Raw genomic sequence first — 19,861 nt, forward strand, 5'->3', positions numbered from 1 at the left:
ACTGTATAATATCACTTATATGAAGAATCTAAAAAAACCAAACTCAAAGAAACAGAGACTAGAATGATGTTTATCAGGGACTATGGGGGGTGCGGTGGGGAGAGGAGAGAAATTGGTCAGAGAATAAAAACTTCCAGCTTTAAGATGATTAAGTTCTGGAAATCTAATGTATAGCATACTGATTATCACTAATAATACTGTATTATATACTTGAAAGTTGCTGAGAATAAATCTTAAATGTTCTCAGCTTAAAACAAAACAGTAATTATGTGAAGTGATGCAGGTGTTAGCTAATGTTATGATAGTAATCATTTTGAAATGTATATGTATCAGATCAACACATTGTATACCTTAAACTTATACAATGTTGTATGCCACCTGTATCTCTCTAATGGTGGAAAAAAACAAAAACAAAAACATGCAATATTCAAATAAAATGTATGTTGGAGACAAACTTGTTTTTTTAATAAGTGAATTAATGACATAGATAAAATTGAAATATCCTTCTAAAATACAGAGAAAAAATTTAATTTTAAAGATTGAAAGAAAAATTCTCAAGCATCTGGGGGAAATGAAATTACAAGCTATCAATAAAGAAACAAAAATTGGAGGAGAGTCATACAATTTATCTGAGGAATAATCCAATTTAAACTGGAAAATCTCCCCAAACCTCAAAATGTGGTAGAATTGGATGACCAGAATGGGAATTAAGGGTATGGTGTTAAAATAAGGTGAAAGGTGGATGAAAGGTGTTTAAGGAGTAGTTCAATCCCTAAAGCCTGAGATGTTTTCTCTTACTACATCACTATGCCATGGCTACTCCATCACAGGTGGCTGCTCTGTCTGTATCCCTGAAGAAATCCCAAGTTTTATCATCTGGAGAAGTTAAAAAAGAAATTATCTGGAAAGGAAGACTCTAGACATAGTTAATACTTGATTATCTAATGAAAATATGGAATTACATGACAAGCAATCATCATTAGCTCTCCTAGATCACCCCACACTGAAGTTTGAAGCTGGCAATCTCATCCATCTGTCTAATACTTCCAATCACTTTTTACGCCTCCTTTCTTGATCACGATCGGAGATTCTAGAAGTGCCATCTGATAAATTTTCTCCTAGATGAGATAAAGACCAAACCAATCAAAAGAATAAAAGAAATTTGGAATGAATGGAAACTAGGCAGACATATTTTCAAAAGATAACATGTTAAAAAGAAATCATCAGCAGAGAGATCAGACAATAAATTATATCCATGAAGCAAGATGTATGATGTCCTCTAAGAAAAAAATATTTAGAGAACTAAAACAAACTCTTAAAATGTAAGGCACTATAGGAAAAAAATATTTTGAAGTAAAATACATAAACAAAATAAAGTAAATTTTAAAATTAAAAAATAAATAGTATGAAGTTAAGGAAATTAGCTCAGCATATAGAGCAAAAGAACACAAAGATAAAAAATAGTAGAAGAAGATAAGAAAATTGAAAGACCATTCTAAGAGATTCAACACCTGAGTAATGGGGGGGGGGGGGCAAAGAGAGTAAAGGAATGTAGAAAAATGGAGTGATGGGAGGGAGAAAATCATTAATAAAATATTTTGAGATAATGTCACAAGGATTCAGAGACTTGAGTTTCTAAATGGAATGGTCCACTTAAGTGCCCAACACAGTGTCAGAAAGCAGACCCACAGTAAAGTACATTACTGTAACATTGTACAAAAATGCAAAGAGAAAAAAATAGCTTCTAGAGTAAAAAGTCAAACAACAAAAACAATGAAACAAAACAAAAAACAGGTTACATGCTAAGAATTAGGAATGATAATGGCTTCCAGGAATCATCACCAGGAACTAACAACACACAGCAATGCTTTCAAAATACTGAAGAAAAATTATTTCCAATCCAGATTCCTACACAGGAGGATTGGAATAAAGACATTTTGCGACATGAATTATCTTTGAAAGGTTATCTCTCACCTCCTGCTCCCAGGAAGCATTGGCAAGATGCTCTACCAAAATGAAGTTGACTGTGAAAGAACACATGAGCAATAGTAAACATGGTCCAACACAAGAAGAGAGGTGAGGAAAGGGAAGGTCCTGGATGAATATAAAGGGAGCAACCAATCCAGATTGCATGGCAAAGCTACCCTCTTGTCGCATATGGCAACATTCGAAGCAAGTGAAAGTCAATATTCCTCTCTGTTATTGATGCAATTCATATTGGTGGTGGCCTATATCTGATATTAAATGACGAAGAATAAAGAATGGTCTTAATGTGAAAGGTTGCAATGATGCCTGCTATCTCTCCTGTAACCAAAACTTGTCAGAATCTTTTGATTCCCAAAGACAACAACAACACAGAAGAAAACACAAATCTTCCCATGGAATGAAATTTTAGTATATAACACATTTCATCAAATTTAAGAAACTGTCAATTGCAATCTGCAATTTATATTAAGAAGAAGGACAAGCAACCAAGACTGAGGATTTAATAGATAACACACATGTATAGCTGAGTCACCAAACTGCTACATCCTCTCTAATGAAAAGTAAACCCACCATGTGGAGAGACGGCAGGGAAACTAGCATGTCTCAAACTTGACACCACTTGGAGAGAGAAAAATAATCTCCCCCTTGGAATTCAAACCATAAGCCAATACTCACACAGGTTTGTGGCGTGAATTCACATTATTGATGTGGTTCAAAAAAACAGAAGAGTTTTAACCTAGCTCATTTAATTTGGAGTAGTTTCAGGTTGGTAGGACCTCAGATGACTGGCAGAAGCAAATGCAAATCCTCTCTAGAGGACTCAGTTTTGAAAATCCTTGATTCTAAGATGCATCCCAATTTCACATTTAAACGATGAAAGAACATGTGCCTTAGAACTCATGACACAATGTTTATAAATGCATAGAACGTTTCAGAAAGCAGGCACGACAGGGTGAAAATGGTTCCATCTGGTGAGAAGAATGAGTTAGTTTACTTAGGAGAAGGGGAATGTGGATAGTTATTCTTATCTTTTTCCCTTTTATTGGTTTCTGGGCTGCTTTAACAAATTACCACGAAATTCAGGCTTTAAAGCAACACAGGTTTATAACCTTTCACTTCTGTAGGTCAGAAGTCCGACAAAGGTCTCACCAAGCAAAGGGCAAGGTGACAGGAAGACTGCATGCTTTCTGCAGGCTCCAGGAGAGAATCCATTGCCTTGCCTTTCCCAGCTTCCAAAGGCTATGTGTATTCCTTGGCTTATGGTCCCCTTTCTCCATCCAGCAGTACCACATCCCTCTAATCTGCCATCTGTCCTCATGTCTCTCTCTAACTGTAGCCAGGACATGCTCTCTAATTTCAGGATTTATGTGATTAGATTAGGCCCTTTCAAATAATCTGGGATACTCTCCCTATCTCAAGGTCTTTAACCTTAGTCACATCTGGGAAGTCCTTTTTCCCATGTAAGGCAATGTACTCACAGGTGCTAGAGATAAGAATATGGGCTTTTTTTTTTTTTTTTTTGGAAGAGGGGGGCACATTCCGCCTCTGCTTTTCCTTTGAATTCAGTAATGTGTGATGTATTACCTAGTAAAGAATTGAAAAAAGTAAGATATATTCCCTACAAAAAGAAATTTTAAAGGACCTCTGATCTTGCAATTCCAGTTCTAGGATTCTACAGGTACGTGAACAATGTGAAAAAGAGCTGTATGTACAAGGTTATTCACTGCAAATTTATAATATCCAAAGATTGAAAAGAACCTAATAAACACCCACAGAATAGAGAAATAAGTTGTACCCGCATACAAAATGGAATTCCAGGGATGCCTGGGTGACTTAGAGGTTGAGCCTTTGGCCCAGGGCTAATCCTGGAGTCCCGGGATGAGTCCAATATCGAGCTCCCTGCATGGAGCCTGCTTCTCCCTCTGCCTGTGTCTCTGCCTCTCTCTCTCTCTCTCTGTGTCGCTCATGAATAAATAAATAAAATATTTTTAAAAACTGGAATTCCGTGCAGCCATTTAAAAGAGTGAAGAAACTTATTATTTAGTACTGATATGGAACAATCTACAAAATTAATTTTCTTTTTTAAAGGGAGAGAGCACAAGTGGGAGTAGGAGGTAGAAAGAAAGGGAGAGAAAGAATCTTAAGCATGGAGCCCCAGCATGGAGTTCCAATGCTAGGCTGGATCCCATGACCCTGAGATGGTGACCTGAGCCAAAATCAAAGTTGGGCCTTTAACTGACTGACCCATCCAGGCACCCCCAAAATTAATTGTTAAGTAAAAAAGGGCAAGGAGCAGAAATAGTATATATGCCTGCATGTGTACATGTGTGCAAATAATGTGTGTCTTTGTACGCTTGCTTACATGGTCATAAATTATCTCTGAAAAGACACACAGGAAAATGATAACAATGGTTACTTCTGACAGAGGAAAACTAGACCCCCAAAGATAGTAATAGAAGAAAGGTTCTTCATTATATCATTGTGTACATTTTAGATTTTGAGCCATTTTAATGTATTGCTCGTTAAAAATACTTTAATTTAAAATTTAAAAAAAGACAAAAACACTCATATTAGTGTTTAAACCAAAGTCCAACTATAAATTATTTAAAACAGCCATATTTTAATAATAAACACAAATAGTTACCAAAATATCATACCTGTATATTTATGAGGTTAAGAAATAAAAATAAGGGGTGCCTGGGTAGCTCAGTCAATTAAGCATCTGACTCTTGATTTCGACTTAGTTCATGATCTCAGGGTCCTGAGATCGAACCTGCATCAGGCTCTACACTCAGGGTGGAATCTGCCTGTCTCTCCCTCTGCTCCTTCTGCTCTCTCTCTCTCTCTCTCATAAATAAATAAAAATAAGAGTACTGAGAGACAGTATTTAATCAAAGTAGAATGTAAGGTTAAATTCAAAAATTGAGAATTAAAGAGTTTTTCATACTATTAAGGGTATGACCCTCAAGGAAATTGTGAATCAGGAAACAATGTGTTGAGTAATAAAGTACTGTGTGTGTGCCTTTATGGATCATGCATGCCTTTATCCATAAAACTAAAAGGATTTAAAATAACGAAAAATTGACAAGCATACCATCATTGAGGGAGGCCTGAAACATCTAAACCATGGCAAAGCAAGTAAGTCAAATATAAATTTAGAAAACTATAATAAATTGATAAGGTTTATTTTAAATACATTTCTGAGAATATTCTTACCGCCCTAAGCTTGGAGGGGGAGAGTCCCATAGAATATAATTTCTTTCACAAACTGTACTATGGCATAACTGAGAATATTTTGTAACTCTTAACACTTAATGAAAACTACAGTGTACCTGATAGCCCTTGGAAAGCCTCATCTCTGATGAAGTCAGGATATTCGGTGGACAACTAGATCTACTGACTTCCTAGTTACCCTTTCCCTTTCCTCTAGTTTTAAAGCACATGAAGTTCAAATTCATGCCTCAGAAAGATTGAAAAAAAAATCTGTTATGTAACTTAGGGTCATTCATAAATGTCAATGCCATAAATATTGAATAAAAGAATGCCAAGAATCTGGTGAATATGGAAAATGTATGCTACAAATAGTGAGTACATGTGCAGGACAGAAGAAAAATCTCAGATAAATCATCTGAAGTGGGATTTGCAGTTTTTCTTCTCTGGCCACAATGCAAAAAAGGATAAAAGTAAAGGTAAAACATAATAAAAGTGAGAAGCTTTTAGGAAACTTTAGGAGACAGGGCCCAGCTGATTCTAGACAAAGACATAGTTTAAAAATATTTCATGATTAAAAGGAAAAGAATGAACACAAGTAAATTAACATTCAATTTTAGAAATTTAAGAACAATCATAAGTAATCTTCAGAAAAGTAGGACAATAAAAATAATAAAGAAAATGCTGATAAATTATGAAGCAGAAACATATATGAAGTGTTGACTCTTTAAAGCAAATTAGTAAATGCCAAATATAATCAACACATAAAACCCAAACCAAACTGAAAATGGGAAAAAGATTCATATGTTTATATCATCAAGTTGGAATGAATAAAGAGACCACTTACATATTTTTTATTTTCACACAATGTATAGAATACTGTGTGGGTAAAGCCTGAAAAAGATCTCCTTTCTGCTTATTTAGGAAAATAATTTGTATAAACATAAAATGTAATAGACAATTTTAGTCACTATTAAAGTGATTAAATATGTCTATTGTGACATATGTAAATATGTGTTGCCATAGTCGGTCACATTTGAGTAGGGGATGGGGTTAAAAAATAGGGATACCACCCCTGGTGTGATCAGGGAAAGCATCACACTCCACAGTCAGAGCTGACCTGGGTTGTAAAGCAAAGAGGAAACGGAGACAAGTGGAAATCATGGATTCTAAAGCTTCTATTCTTCTGCTTCTGACAGCTTCAGAGCCAAGAGTTCAAGGGAAGCCATTGCTGCCTCAGTTGTTCCTTAGCTAGCTTCCATTTGAGATTTCAAGCACGAATTATCTCAAAATCCTCCTCCTGCCTCTTTTCTACTCAGAACAACCTGAAAAATGCAGATTTATAGAAAGAACAGAAAATACTTGGGATTCCTCCCCTTCACCCAATATACACATACACACCCTTCCCTGGGAAGGCTGACTGGAAAGAAATTGGGGAAGAAAGTTATTGGTGTATTTGAATATGTCTTCAGAAGTCTGAACTTAGATAGCAATCCAAACCTAAGGATTCAAAAATTTTTTAGAGCGTACTTCATAGGCTACACGTGTCCAACCATATTGACTAAAGCTTACTAGGAGACCTGACATTCAAGCCAAAAATAATGTGAGGAAGGAATCTAATAAATATTGAGTGCCTTTCCAGACAAAATTCTAATTATTTTTCATACATTATCTCATTTAATTCTCAATAAAATGTTTAGGTTCACTTGAAAATTGAAAAAAAAAACACTTATTGTTAGAGTGTGTTTAAATAATTTGCTTGAGTGTACAAAGGCAGACAGAACTAGAGATTTTTACCCAGTTCTAAGTCCAAATCCTATATTTTTCCTTCTTGAATCAATTTTGTGTTTATTGTCATTTTAAAATGTGTGTTTCTCTTGCCATCTGTCTTGTCTCTTTTTTCTAAAGGAGTTTTTCTCATGCATTCATTTTTTCATTCTATAGACCTTGATTTGGGTACTTAGCTTCTTCTCATAATCCCTCCTCTAGCTTTCAGCTGTTACTAAGATTTATTTCCTATTAGAAAAGCAGAGACAAATGTCAGAGGGCTCCTGTGTTGCACACTGGCGACTTCTGGAGGGAAATGATTATTGAGTTCCTTTGTGATGGATTTCACATCTGTTTGTAGAAGTAAAACTGTAGTAATTCTTGCTTGTACATGGGCTTTCTTTCAACAAATGGTGTGTTTTGTTCTGTTTCCTCTTTTCTGAGTTTTAATGACCACATCCTTCAAAAGACCAATGTAGAATTATGCTCCAACTTCCATTTCCCTGCCTAATGCCAACCCCCCTGCCTTTTCTTCAGCTCTGCAGAAAATGTGATGTGTTATCTCCAAATCCTGGTCTGAGATATCTCCACATAGAAAATATACACAAACAAGGGATGGATGATGGATGGACAGGACAGATAGATGGATGGGTGGATCTGCACTTTTGAGTATACACTCAAACTACTTTTGACTCTTCCAAAGATGGGGTTAATCATAATAATCTAGCATTTACAAAGATCGGGTTCCAATACAAAACAAAAAATACTATAAATTATATTTTCTTTTCCTTCAAGTGTGGGAAATATATGGACTCATGAATATATTGTGATAAATGACAAGGATATAAGACATATTGAGACATGGGTTCTATTTTCAGCGTGCTATGTGCATGGAAATTTTTCACTATAGTAAGTAATCTTACTAACATAACTAAAATTAAATGCGTAGCTAAAACTAAGAGTAAGTTTGGCTTTATAAGCAGTGTCTTTTCTGTTTGGATGAAATGTTCCTTCCATTAAGGTAGAGACAAGAATCTCTTTTTCAAGGCATGCTTTGAAAACTATTTCCTCAACAGCTTGGTACAGGTGTTAACAGGAAAAAGAACATTGCTGGAAGCAATTCTCAAGTGAACAGTGAAGGTGTAACAGGACTCTTGGTAAAATATGGTCTTGATCCAGAGACAGGAAGGGATCTATGAATCATTAGAACTACAGAAGAGAAAATTGGATTTTACTCATTAAGTTGCTGAAAAGTGGTATCAGCAGACAGACTTATGATACAGCAGTCTATGATACTAAAGCATTCACTGTTATCTCAATGTAAGATACGTAAAAAAAAAATTTTCTTGAGTATTTGTGGTGCTAGTCTAAAATCAGCAAGTTATAGTATAAATTTCCATCCATTTACAGTAACAACTGAAAGCAATTGAAGTTTTAGAAAAACCATATGTAATTGTGAAATGATGCATCAGGGAATTCAACATCTAAAATGATGTTAATTATATTTAGTGTGGTTTTCCCAGGAAGCTGGGATGGGGAGGATTCTAAATATAAACATAGAATAGATGTTTATATTTTGGGGTTTACTGTAGTGAAAAACAATGGAAATCAGGATAGCATCTCTGATAATGTCACAACAACAGTGACAGTAAAATTAATAAACCTGATGGAATTGTCAGTATTTGGCCATCTTTTATCTACAAAAAAAGGCAATTTCTATAGTAGCTTAATATATCCTACAATGATATTTACAAATTCAGAAAATGACATACACACTGACTTCTGAAAGAATATAGTAATTGTTTCCATATTTGGTAGAAATTATATATCATCTCTCCTGTACCCAGCACCCACGGAGGCACTAGATGGGAATAAACCTGTCATTCTATGACAAGGTAGGGTAAGAGTTATAGGCATTCTATCAGCTCCAAGAAAAAGAATTGTGGATCAGAATAGAGAAAAGGAAGAAGTGGAATAAGAAAAACAGAGGACAAGAGTTTCTGTAAAAGTAACTGCCTCTCTTTAAAAATAACCATAAGAAGGAAAGAGTTCATGAGTGGTGATGATACTAAGATTTAGAGGAAACTCAAGGGGAAGTCAAAAACTTTGAAAAAACTGGGGAACATTCAGCATCAAACCTAAACTCCTGGGCAAGTGATTCTTCTTAAACTGTTGACTGCTAGTTCCTAGAGGTTTTTAGGTTTCTGATTTAAGATCATTATTTCTTTATAAGCCCCATGAGACTAAAACATCATGGAGCTCAAGAAAGAGAGGGCCTGGGGATAGGTGCATGCACTCATGTCCCAGTTCAGATGGAAGAGCACTTGGATGCTGTGAGCCATTTTACAGAACACCATGAAATATGGAATCATTAAGTCAAGTAATTACTAAACTTAAAGGAACTAAATGTGTGTCTGTGCTAAATCAAATATTGCATTAGAGTTGTATGTGGGGAAATGAAACAAAAGTTATAAAAAACATTAAAAATAAGTGTATTTTTGATATTTTCTCTTTAAAAATTGTCCTTTATTTGACTTTCACAGTAAGATAACTTGACCTGGTTTATGAACTACTACAGCTCTATGGCATCTGCGTTTCAGAATAGCTATGCCAAAGACACTTCCTTCAAAGGACTGTATGAACAAATAAAATAATAATTTGTTTAAAAAAATGCTTTGCTGTCTTTAATTTCCTGTCATAGATTTTGTTTAGGATTTTGCCATTTTTGTCTCAAGCAGAAAGAAGATCTCTCAAGGAAAATAGTCCCCTATTAATAAGGTTCTGAGTTCTAAACAAACACTAATCATAGAGATATTTTGATAGCTAACTGTAGGACCATAAAAAGGTCTCCCTTATGATGTATCTCTTCCCTTTAAGAAGCTTAAATTGGATAAGAGGTTTATTTAACTTAGAGGTTCCATATCATTTTCTTCTCTCTTCTTTTCCTAATTTATAACCCTGCTCTGAAAAGCTGGCCGCTTAACTTGCTATTTTTAATGTGAAGGAAACTAAACAAAAGCCCTTACAGTACTTCTCAAATATCTGAAATATTAAACAAAAGTCTATTGACACAGAAAAATGACCAAACAACTGCTAATGATTTTCCTATAATTTCCGTATTTTTATCCTATTTTTCCTAAAACACTAGCCAAATTCCAGGAGATGTTTTGGTTTTCTCACTCGGGGCCCCTGAACCAGCCCTAACACGCAGCTGCAGCTCATTTGCAGCAGGAGGTGTCCACACGGCCCACCCGGCCCTGAGAACAGGCACTGCTTCCATGACACTTCTGGAACCAGTTTAACCAATCTATGAAGAAGATGGCTTCTTGAGGTGGCTGTAGGAGAACAGAATGGTAGTAGTTTGAAGTGGGAAGAGAAATGGTGCTCAAGTGGGCAATTTCATGAGAGAAGATAACAAAATCACCTCCTTACTCCTGGCCAGCTGAGTGTAATACTGGCTGACAAAGAAAAGTCTGCCCTGTGAGTCTAGTCAAACAAGTAAGGAAGGAAAATAATATTCTTATATTTACAGTCAAAAGGTAATCATGCTATGATGTCTTGATATGGGCACCAAGGTACCTTGATTTGGCAGATATATATTAACCCTTGTGTTTCTAATTAAGGAATTTCAGTAGGATCCCCGCTCTTGCCTTGAAGCTAACTCTCTTTCCTCCCATCAAGTGTCTTACCTGTCATATCTCCATATTTTCGTTCCTCTATTCTACTCAGGAACATTAAATGTATCTCTGTGTGGCTAGTGGCCTGAATTTAATGGATCATAGAGAAACGAAAAACAAAACACCAAAACAACATATGGGATACCTTGAAATGTAGGCCATTATCATAGTATTGTTACCTGCGTGGGGATTAGACTCTCTCTGTACACGGTTTTGGCTATGTTGCTCTTAGGCCAAATCACCATTTTCAATGCTTTGAACGTAATGGAGAAGAGGAAATGCAGAAACATCAGGACCATGAGACAAAGCCACCCTCCAGCCCCAGCCCTTGTAATCCAACAGTAACAGTCACATTAATAGTGTCTTGGGCTGTATAGCAGCACGGGGCTCCAGTACAGCTTTTATGACCTATGTTTGCAAGTCTGTGGATTGTAGTCATGTTAATGGCAAACACTTGGTGCCCTCAGAGAAATTTCACATTAATAAAACCTACAAAGCACAGTTCTGTTCCTTTGAAGTTGCTACTAAACATGTAATATTAGCTTGTGAAGCATTAGATGAGGAAATGAGCTCGATAAGGACTCTTGCAGTAATAGCTCTAAATTGATTATTTCCTTCCCAAAATAAACTTGCCAGGCAGCCCTGTGGGCTTACTTCCGAAGACTTGCTCTGCCCAGGAATCTTATCACAAGGAAACAAACAGCAAAAACCCAGACACGTTGTGATAAGGCACATTCACGAGATATTATTACATTTATGAGATTCAGTCTTTTCTCAATGAGCCTAAGATCCCTTGAGTGTTGCCATGAATTAAATATTCATTAACTACATTCTAAACACGGGAAGAAGAAAAACAATGCCTTTTAATGTTACATAGTCAAGCACAATAAATCCTTAGTTAAGTGTGAAGGAAAGCAAGTTCAGCCTATGTGTGTTGTAGTATGAAAAAGTTCAAATACAGAAGTCATATAAAAAGGAATGCAAAGAATGATCTTTCAGAAGACATCCATAGCACACATCCTTGAATTTAACACTACTTTATTTGGGTGTCATTCATCTGTACTTTCTGTTTGAAATCAGAGTTAAAAAGTCACATTTGCTGTTAATAACATATTTTTTAACTCATTATTATTATCTTTTGAGTATGTATCTACATAAAAAAAATAAATATTCCTTTAAAATAAAAAAGAAATAAGCCTATTCAGGAAATAGCCTTTTCTGCATTCCTTGGACGTCTTCAATCGCTATTAGCCACAAAAGAAAGAATTTGGAACTGGGAATTCTTGTGGTTTGGGTTGCTATAAAGAAAAGACCCCTTCTTACCCAGAATCGCTATGCAATAAGGTTAGCTCTGTTTAAGTATATTGTTGCTACAATCATTTACAGATTAATGTATAAATATTTATTTATATAATTCAGGTTCCCAGACTTTCCATCTAGATTTGTAGTTCTTGCCATATTCATTCTGGTTGAGCACTGAGTCCAATTTGCTATTAGGACATTTTAGGGAATTGTTACTCTAATAAAAGAACAGAGTTGAGACCACTGGGATAATTACCACTCTTTTCTCTTTTCAGAAAATTCATTTGCAGCAGTCTAGAAACATAACTTTAATAATCAAAAATTGTTCGAATAAAGTAAGATCTTAACCCCCACAATTCCCATTTAAAAGACTGACAATTATCATTGCTTTCTGTTAACATTTTAACCTTTGAAGAAGACTTGAGGTCAACGTCATGTTTTTCTTACACTGTATAATTGTGTGATCCTTTCTTTAGCCCTTAAAACATATAGATGACCATATAGTATGTTCTGATTTTTTTATTGTCTTAGCTTGCATATGTAGAAGCGTATTTTTTTCTTATTTACTAAGCTGCACTCCTTAACATGTTCCTATTTCCCAGAGGCTCCCAAATGACCACTGGTGGACCTTTCCATCAAAGAAATTCCCTGTATGACTCGTAAGCAATAGTCCAGGGAGATGATTCTGAGAGGGGCAAACTTTCCAGCTCCAAAAGCCTTCAAGAGAATTTTGGATTCAATAAGTATTCGTTGTTAGAGACTACTGTATGCATATAAGATGTTTAGCAGCATTCTTGGCCTCTACTTACTAGTTGCCAGTAGCACTACCACCACTACCCAATCATGACAATAGGAAATATCTACAGATATTGTCAAATGGGAGGCAAAATCTACCCAGGTGAAGAATCACTGTCAGAAGAGGAGCTGTGGCTCAGGGCTCCCCTTAAAAGACAAATTGCACTTTCCAGCTGATCTTAAAGATAGTCTCTAAAATATAAAACATGTCCTCTTTCTTAAAAGCCTCCAGCAACAACTAATAATTTTGAATGAAGTACTATCCTGAGCAAGATAATATGTAAGAAATACCTATACAAACCCATACTATAATCTGATATTTAATTCAAATAATTGTAGGTAAAATGTTGCCAGTAATAGGACTCCTTTACAAATATATCTGTTCCTCCTAACATCTTAGATGTAGTCAAGGTTATATTATCCTCATTTTATAGATGTCGAAAATTAAGTGGTTAGCCCAATCAGCAGAGCCAGTAAGTGAAAAAACAGGTATAAAAACCCAGAATTTCTTTTTTTAAAAGATTTTATTTATTTATTCATGACAGAGAGAGAGAGAGAGAGAGAGAGAGGGAGAAACATAGAGGGAGAAGAAGGCTCCATGCAAGGAGCCTGATGTGGGACTCTATCTGGGGACTCCAGGATCACACCCTGAGCCGAAGGCAGATGCTCAATCAACTGAGCCACCCAGGTGTTCCAATCATTCAACCCTTTCTATACTCTACCAAGCAGCAGAAATTAAATTTACCTTCATGAAATTATTCATGTAACAAATATTAACTGAGCGATTATTATGCACCAGTTCACTATTATCAGTGAATAAGACACTAAAATTTCTGTCTCCATAAAGCTTTTATTCTAATGTTTAAAACAAAATAAATAGGTAAAATGTAGAGTATATTGGACTGTGATAAGGTCTCAGGAGAAAAATAAATCAAAAAGAATAAAAGCTATGAAATTTAGATAGGGTGGTGGAGAAACATGTCATAGAGAAAGTTATGTTGAATTATCTATGGAAAGAACTTTCCAGGCAAAAGCAGGTACAAAAGTGAAGAAAATTCCTGGAAAAGAGAAAAAAGCAGGGACAAAGTTGTGAGACTTGAGTGAGGGTGGCTGCTGAAGGAACAGGGAGGAGCTGGTATGGGCAGAACAATCAGAGAAGAATAGTAGTCAAAGAGGGCAGAAGGAGGACCCCTGGCATGGGATGCAAAAAATGAAGTAATGAGGATGCACCCTGCCCTGCTGTTGGTGCATTCACAGCCTCTTTTACTTTAGATTTCCCATGTTATTTCTGCATTGTTCTTAATTGGTCTCAATGCTATTCTGTGAGAGATGTTTTCATCAGACCAATTAAATGGGCATTTAATTCAGAAATCCTGGTAAGCAGACTGTCCTTTTTTCCCACCATACAGAGTGCTTTCATTAAAAATTCATTTCTAGTATAGCTATCATTTTTAAAGCTCCAAAGAATATATGTTTTTATGAACTACTTTTCAAATATATGCTACTAATATTATTTTTATCCCTCAAATTTTGTCTGCATTTGTCCATGTCAAATGATAAACTTCTTGTCTGAATTCTGGTCCTCTAGATTCTATTTGCCTAAAGTTTCTGACTTGGATGATGTTTAGAATAGCTTATAATTTAAGGTCATTTACTAAATTCATTTATGTGTTTCTTTACCTTCAAATTGTTCTGATAATAATTTTGCATAGTCTAGTATCTACAAACTGGTCTCCATATTCTCCTGAAACATCTTCCACTAGTCATTCTGTTTTAAAGTGCCATGAATCTTAGTTAATATTAATCAACGTGATCTCATTATAAATGCTATTCCCAGAAAAGTTTAAACATATAGTGCAAATAAAATGTTGTAAGGTGCTATCTCATACTTTTCTAAAAAATATACATAAAAAGACTTTTGGAAAAAGAAACTTCTTTAGAGGACTGATACGGAATCTGGAAATTAGTATAATCCTTACTTTGCACTACTGTTGGACTTAAATTTACTTAAGTAGCTAATTACAATTAATGTTTCATATTATGAAAGAAAGTAGAGAATTTTTATCTTCCTTGAAGAGATCACAATATTTGCTTTGAAAAAGTGCTTGAAAAACCTACTTCTAATTGAGGGTAAGAATTCAAGGGACTTCTTAAGGAGCAAAATTATCTCTGGACTGTTTTGCTTAAGGAAAATAAAGAAAATGATCTGCAAAGGGAAGGAAAGAGAGAAAAGACAAAGGGAAGCTGAGGAGTCTCTGTACAATAGAACACAACAGTGACCCAAGGAGCCAGGGAAACTCAACAAACAGCTACCAACAAGTGTTTTAGTAATAGGTCCTTTTATTTCTTTAATGAAGAGTTATTGAACGTTTTAAAATGAGCCAGGAACTATTCTAGGTTTGGTTAGATAGAAATGAAGAAGGAAATAAGTACTCCTCCTCAAGGAGCTTTCAATCTTCTGAAGCAGTCAGACAATAAATTAAACAAAATAGATGTAGAGACAGACAGACAGACATAGATGGAAGATAGATAAATAGATAGATAGGGTTTTTCTTGGCATTGGGTATAAGAAAAATGCTAAGGTGATAAATTTAAGCACAGAAGAGGATAGGGAATATAGGGTCAAGGGCAGCAAATATAAGCAAGTTTTTCAGGAAAGACCTCACTGAGAAAAGTATGTTTTAGAAAAGAGGTGAATCAAGGGAGGGAGACAGGATGATGGTATGTGAGGAAGAGCCTTTCAGGCAGGGAAGGCAGAAGTGTAAAGGCTCCGAAAATAGAATGTGCCTGGTGTGTGTCAGGAGGTGTGAGGAGACTGGAAATGCTGGAGCAGAGCAAAGGGGTCAGGGAGGTAATGAGGTGCCAGATCACTTAGGAGCACTTGCTCTGACTAGAATGTAATGCCATGGACGGTTTGGAGTAGAGGAGTCTAAATTAAAATTTTAGGAGTTGTTCTGTATGTTGTGTTGAGAATAAACAAAAGCAAAGCAAGGACAGAAGTAAAGAGACCAACTAGAAGTCTACTAAATGATACAAGTGAAATTCCATGGTAGCTTGGACCAATTGGGAAGCAATGGATATGGTGGGAAATGGTTAGGCTATGGATATATTTTGATTTTGAGGTTAGAGATCCATCAATGTGCTAATAAGTTGAAAAAGAACTATGTGTGGAAAAAAAGAAGACCATTAAAATTCTAGAGTTTTTGTTTTGAGCAATTGGAAGATGGAATTGTTTTAATTGAAATGAGAAACAAAAGAAAAACAGATCTAGGGTGCAGGAATAGTCAGGTTTAGACCTGTTAATTTTGAGGCATAAATTATGCATCCAAGTGGAAATATATCTAAGTGGAAACCCCAAGTAGACAGTTAGACATATATAAGACTGACATTTAGAGAAGAGGGTCAGATGGAAGATACAAAAAAAAAATTGAAATTAAAAATGCATAAATGGTCCTAAAAGCCATGAGAATAAAATGATTTCCAAGGGATGAATTATAGATGAAAAAGAGAACAAAGGCAAGTTGATACTCTGGGGAACTCCAACATTAAGAGGTTGATGAAGGGGACGCCTGGGTCTCAGTGGTTGAGCATCTGCCTTTGGCTCAAGCTGTGATCCTGGGGTCCTAGAATCGAGTCCCATGTCAGGCTCCCTGTAGGGAGCCTGCTTCTCCCTCTGCATACGTCTCTGCTTCTCTCTATGTGTCTCTCATGAATAAAAAAGAAATTTCTTTCAAAAAGAGATTGAAGAGATGGAAGAAAAGGGAGTCCAAAAAGGAAGGGCTAATGACATGGGAAGAAAACCAAGAGATGGTGATGTTCTAGAAACCAAAAAGGAGCCAGCAGCATAAAATGATCATAGAAACTGGAGTTGAATTTTAGCCAAATGGAGGTCATTTGAGACCTTGTTAAAAGCAGTTATGATGAAGGGTTGGGGATAGAGCATAAATAGAATGATTTCAAAAGAAAGGATAAGAGGGAAATTGGAGACAGTGAAAATAGACAAATGAGTCATTTTGCTATAAAAAGAAATATAGAAATATTGCAATAGCTAAAGGGAAGGGAATTGTCATAATATCTCTTTGTTGTTGTTTCAAGATGAGAGAAACAAGGGAATAGATATATGCTGATTGGTAAAGATCTAGTAGAAGGAGAAAAGAATGATGATTTCAAATAGAGAGGAGAGAGTTTTCTGAACTCTCCTGTGCCTTAGTAGGTTAAAGGTGATGTGATTTGTTGTAGAAGTAGGATTGTTGACTTTGCTAGGATATGACTGCTCATTCATAGTGACAGGCCAGTGTGAGGAGTGCAGATGTGGGTAGAAAGGAAGAGCCATGGTGGGGGCCATAGAACTCTTCTGATCGATTTGATTGTAAGGTGGAGAGGGAGCAAAGTCACCTGCAGAGCAGGAGGCAGGGGAAAGAAAGTAGTGCAAGTGCTAGGAAGAGAGAATAAAGCATGGAATCATCACCTAGCAAAACAGGAAAGTGAAATGTGTTAAGGAAATATATCAAGATTGCTGGGAAACTCTAAGAGCTGAACTTCTTAACTCCAGAAGTTAAGTGAGACAAGTCATCATGGTTGAGTTTTTCTCCAGCTACTTTCAGTCATGTAGGAATAGGCTAAACTTGGACTTAACTGTAAACAGGATAGTGGCTTGACCAAGTGAATATTAAGATGGGAAGAAGGTTGATGCTTTAGGCAAGAGAATGTGTATAATCACGGGCCATGGAATTTTACCTGGGTAAGGAGAAAACTAGAAGTTGCATAATGAGAAAGTGGTAAGGTTAATGGATTTTTATTTTTATTTCCCAGTGGGGTCTAAGGATTATATTTGGAGTCATTTTCTGAAAGGTAATAAATTGAAAAGATGGAAAGAGGTGGTCAGAGAGTGGGATGCATGATACTAAACTGATGGAGGTGTCTCTATTATTAGGAACAACAAGAACTAGGGCATGTCTGTGGGAGAGAGTGGCTGACATAGAATAAAGAACAATATCATTGGAGGTCAGGAATCTAAGAGGCAATTGGAAGAATTCTTCATGTGTATTTTAAAATCCCAAGAATAACGATAGGAATGACATCAGTGAGAGTGACAGCAAGCCAGGCATCAAGGAATGAGTAAGGGAGAGTTTGAAGGCAGTAAGTAGCTATGTCAAAAAGGTGGTATAGCCTGATAGCATAAGAGAAAAACCTAGGGAGGGGTATATAAAAGATAGGAGTTATGGAGAGTGGTCTGTAAATAATGAGGAATGGGGAGAAAGGCATCTTGTCCCACTCCAAGCCCAGTGGTATGAAGGGTCTGGATAGAAATCATCCACTCCTTGAGAGGCTAGCAAGTGCAGAGATTAGATTATCCATTGGAGTAAGCCCTTCAACTGCTGTGCAAACCCCTTCTCCTTCCTATATAAGTTTCTTAAAACCCATGATGGTCTATATTGCTTGGGAATGCTTTATGTAATTGGGTTTTTTGAAGATTAATGAGGCCCTTCCAGGGCAAAATCCTCTACCTAGTAGGCCACATGTCATGACCAAATTCCTCTATTCTCCCCATTTCCATAGAATTACATGTTGATAATCTACTGAAGTTTCAGGAAATGAGGATATTTGAATGAGTTTCTAAGGCTTCCTACAATCCTATCACTCTTGCTAAATTCGTATTCAAATTAAAAATGAGAATTTGTGACAGAAAATTCCCAATGTTCTCTCTTACCCTTGGACCCTTCCCAAATCTTGCTTTAATCCTACATTTAAAGAACCTATATCTTCTATTCATGTAAAACCCCATCGTATACATAAGAATCTCCAAACTTTTACTTCACACAAATCAGGTGTCTTCAGTGAGACAGACAACACCACTGGCCAGGAACATGGCTTTCTTAACAGAGTGAAAAACAAACTTACAAACCCTCCCTCAGGTTCCCCAAAATTCTAACTCTGGGCAGGTAGAGATGAGGACTAAAGCAATGCAATAATGAGTGACCGCTTCTTTCAATGAGATACCCCCAATTACTCTGCCCCCTAGGCAAATCAGCAGTAGTCTTGCTGTACAAGCAATGGGTAGTGGCTAGTGACCCAAATGTCAACTTTTTAGCTACACTTTGTTGATCTTTCCAAAGATGGAAGAGGTGAGAGAGAGAAAGGAAGGGAGAGAGAGAGAGAAAGAAAAAGTTTCTTGATTATTTGGGGAGAAGTAGCCATCTCATAAGCCAAGGATTATTACCTATATATCAATATACAAGTATTATTACTTCTATAACAGTATACAAGTGATGTATTAATTTCAGAATAAGTTGGTTATCAAAAAAAAAATCAACAAATGCAACATTTCATGGAACAGATTAGTCTTGTTTTAACCAGGGTCACCCTAAGCCAAACAACCATGCTCGTTATTGTGTGTCTTTTGCAGGGGTTCCATATATATCTACAATTCCCACATTTGATGTCCTCTTCCCAGACTCCTCTACCTTGCCTGAGTGAGAAGCCCATAGCTGTCAGATAATCAGTGAACTCTTTCTTGCCATCCTCACATAGTTGTACATTTTTTCTTCTCCTACTTTCAAAATTTAGCTGCTTTAGGGGTGCCTGGGTGGTTCCGTTGGTTAAGCAGCTGACTCTTGATTTTGGCTCAGGCCATGATCTCAGAGTCCTAGGATCGAGCCCTGAGTCAGGCTCCCAGCTCAGTAGGGAGTCTGCTCCCTCTCTATCTGCCTCTCTCTCTCTCTCTCTCAGATAAATAAATATTTTTTAAAAATAGCTATTTTATTTAATCTATTCAAGAGCAGACCTCCCATGCCTTCAAATTAATCTGATAAATGATTCTGTGCTAATGGGTTAAAGTTATGGCTAGAGGAGTCTCAGTTCACGAGATTGTAAAAAAGGAGATTTTAACTATATTTATCACAAGGAATTTCAATCCAACTAGATGTACCCTTTCTTTTTTATTTCTTTTCTTTTCTTTTCCTTTTTAAACAAATATTTTGTAATGCTGCCTTTACTTTTCAAAAATTAAACTCAGGCAGTAAAACTACCTACAGATATTTTAAAAAGTCTATATAATAAGTATAATACAAAGAAAATAAAAGAATCATTTATATTCAACAAAACGTTTCTATATGCACATCTGT

The sequence above is a fragment of the Canis lupus genome, chromosome 20 (assembly GCF_048164855.1).
Source record: "Canis lupus baileyi chromosome 20, mCanLup2.hap1, whole genome shotgun sequence".
In the NCBI taxonomy this organism is placed as follows: Eukaryota; Metazoa; Chordata; class Mammalia; order Carnivora; family Canidae; genus Canis; species Canis lupus.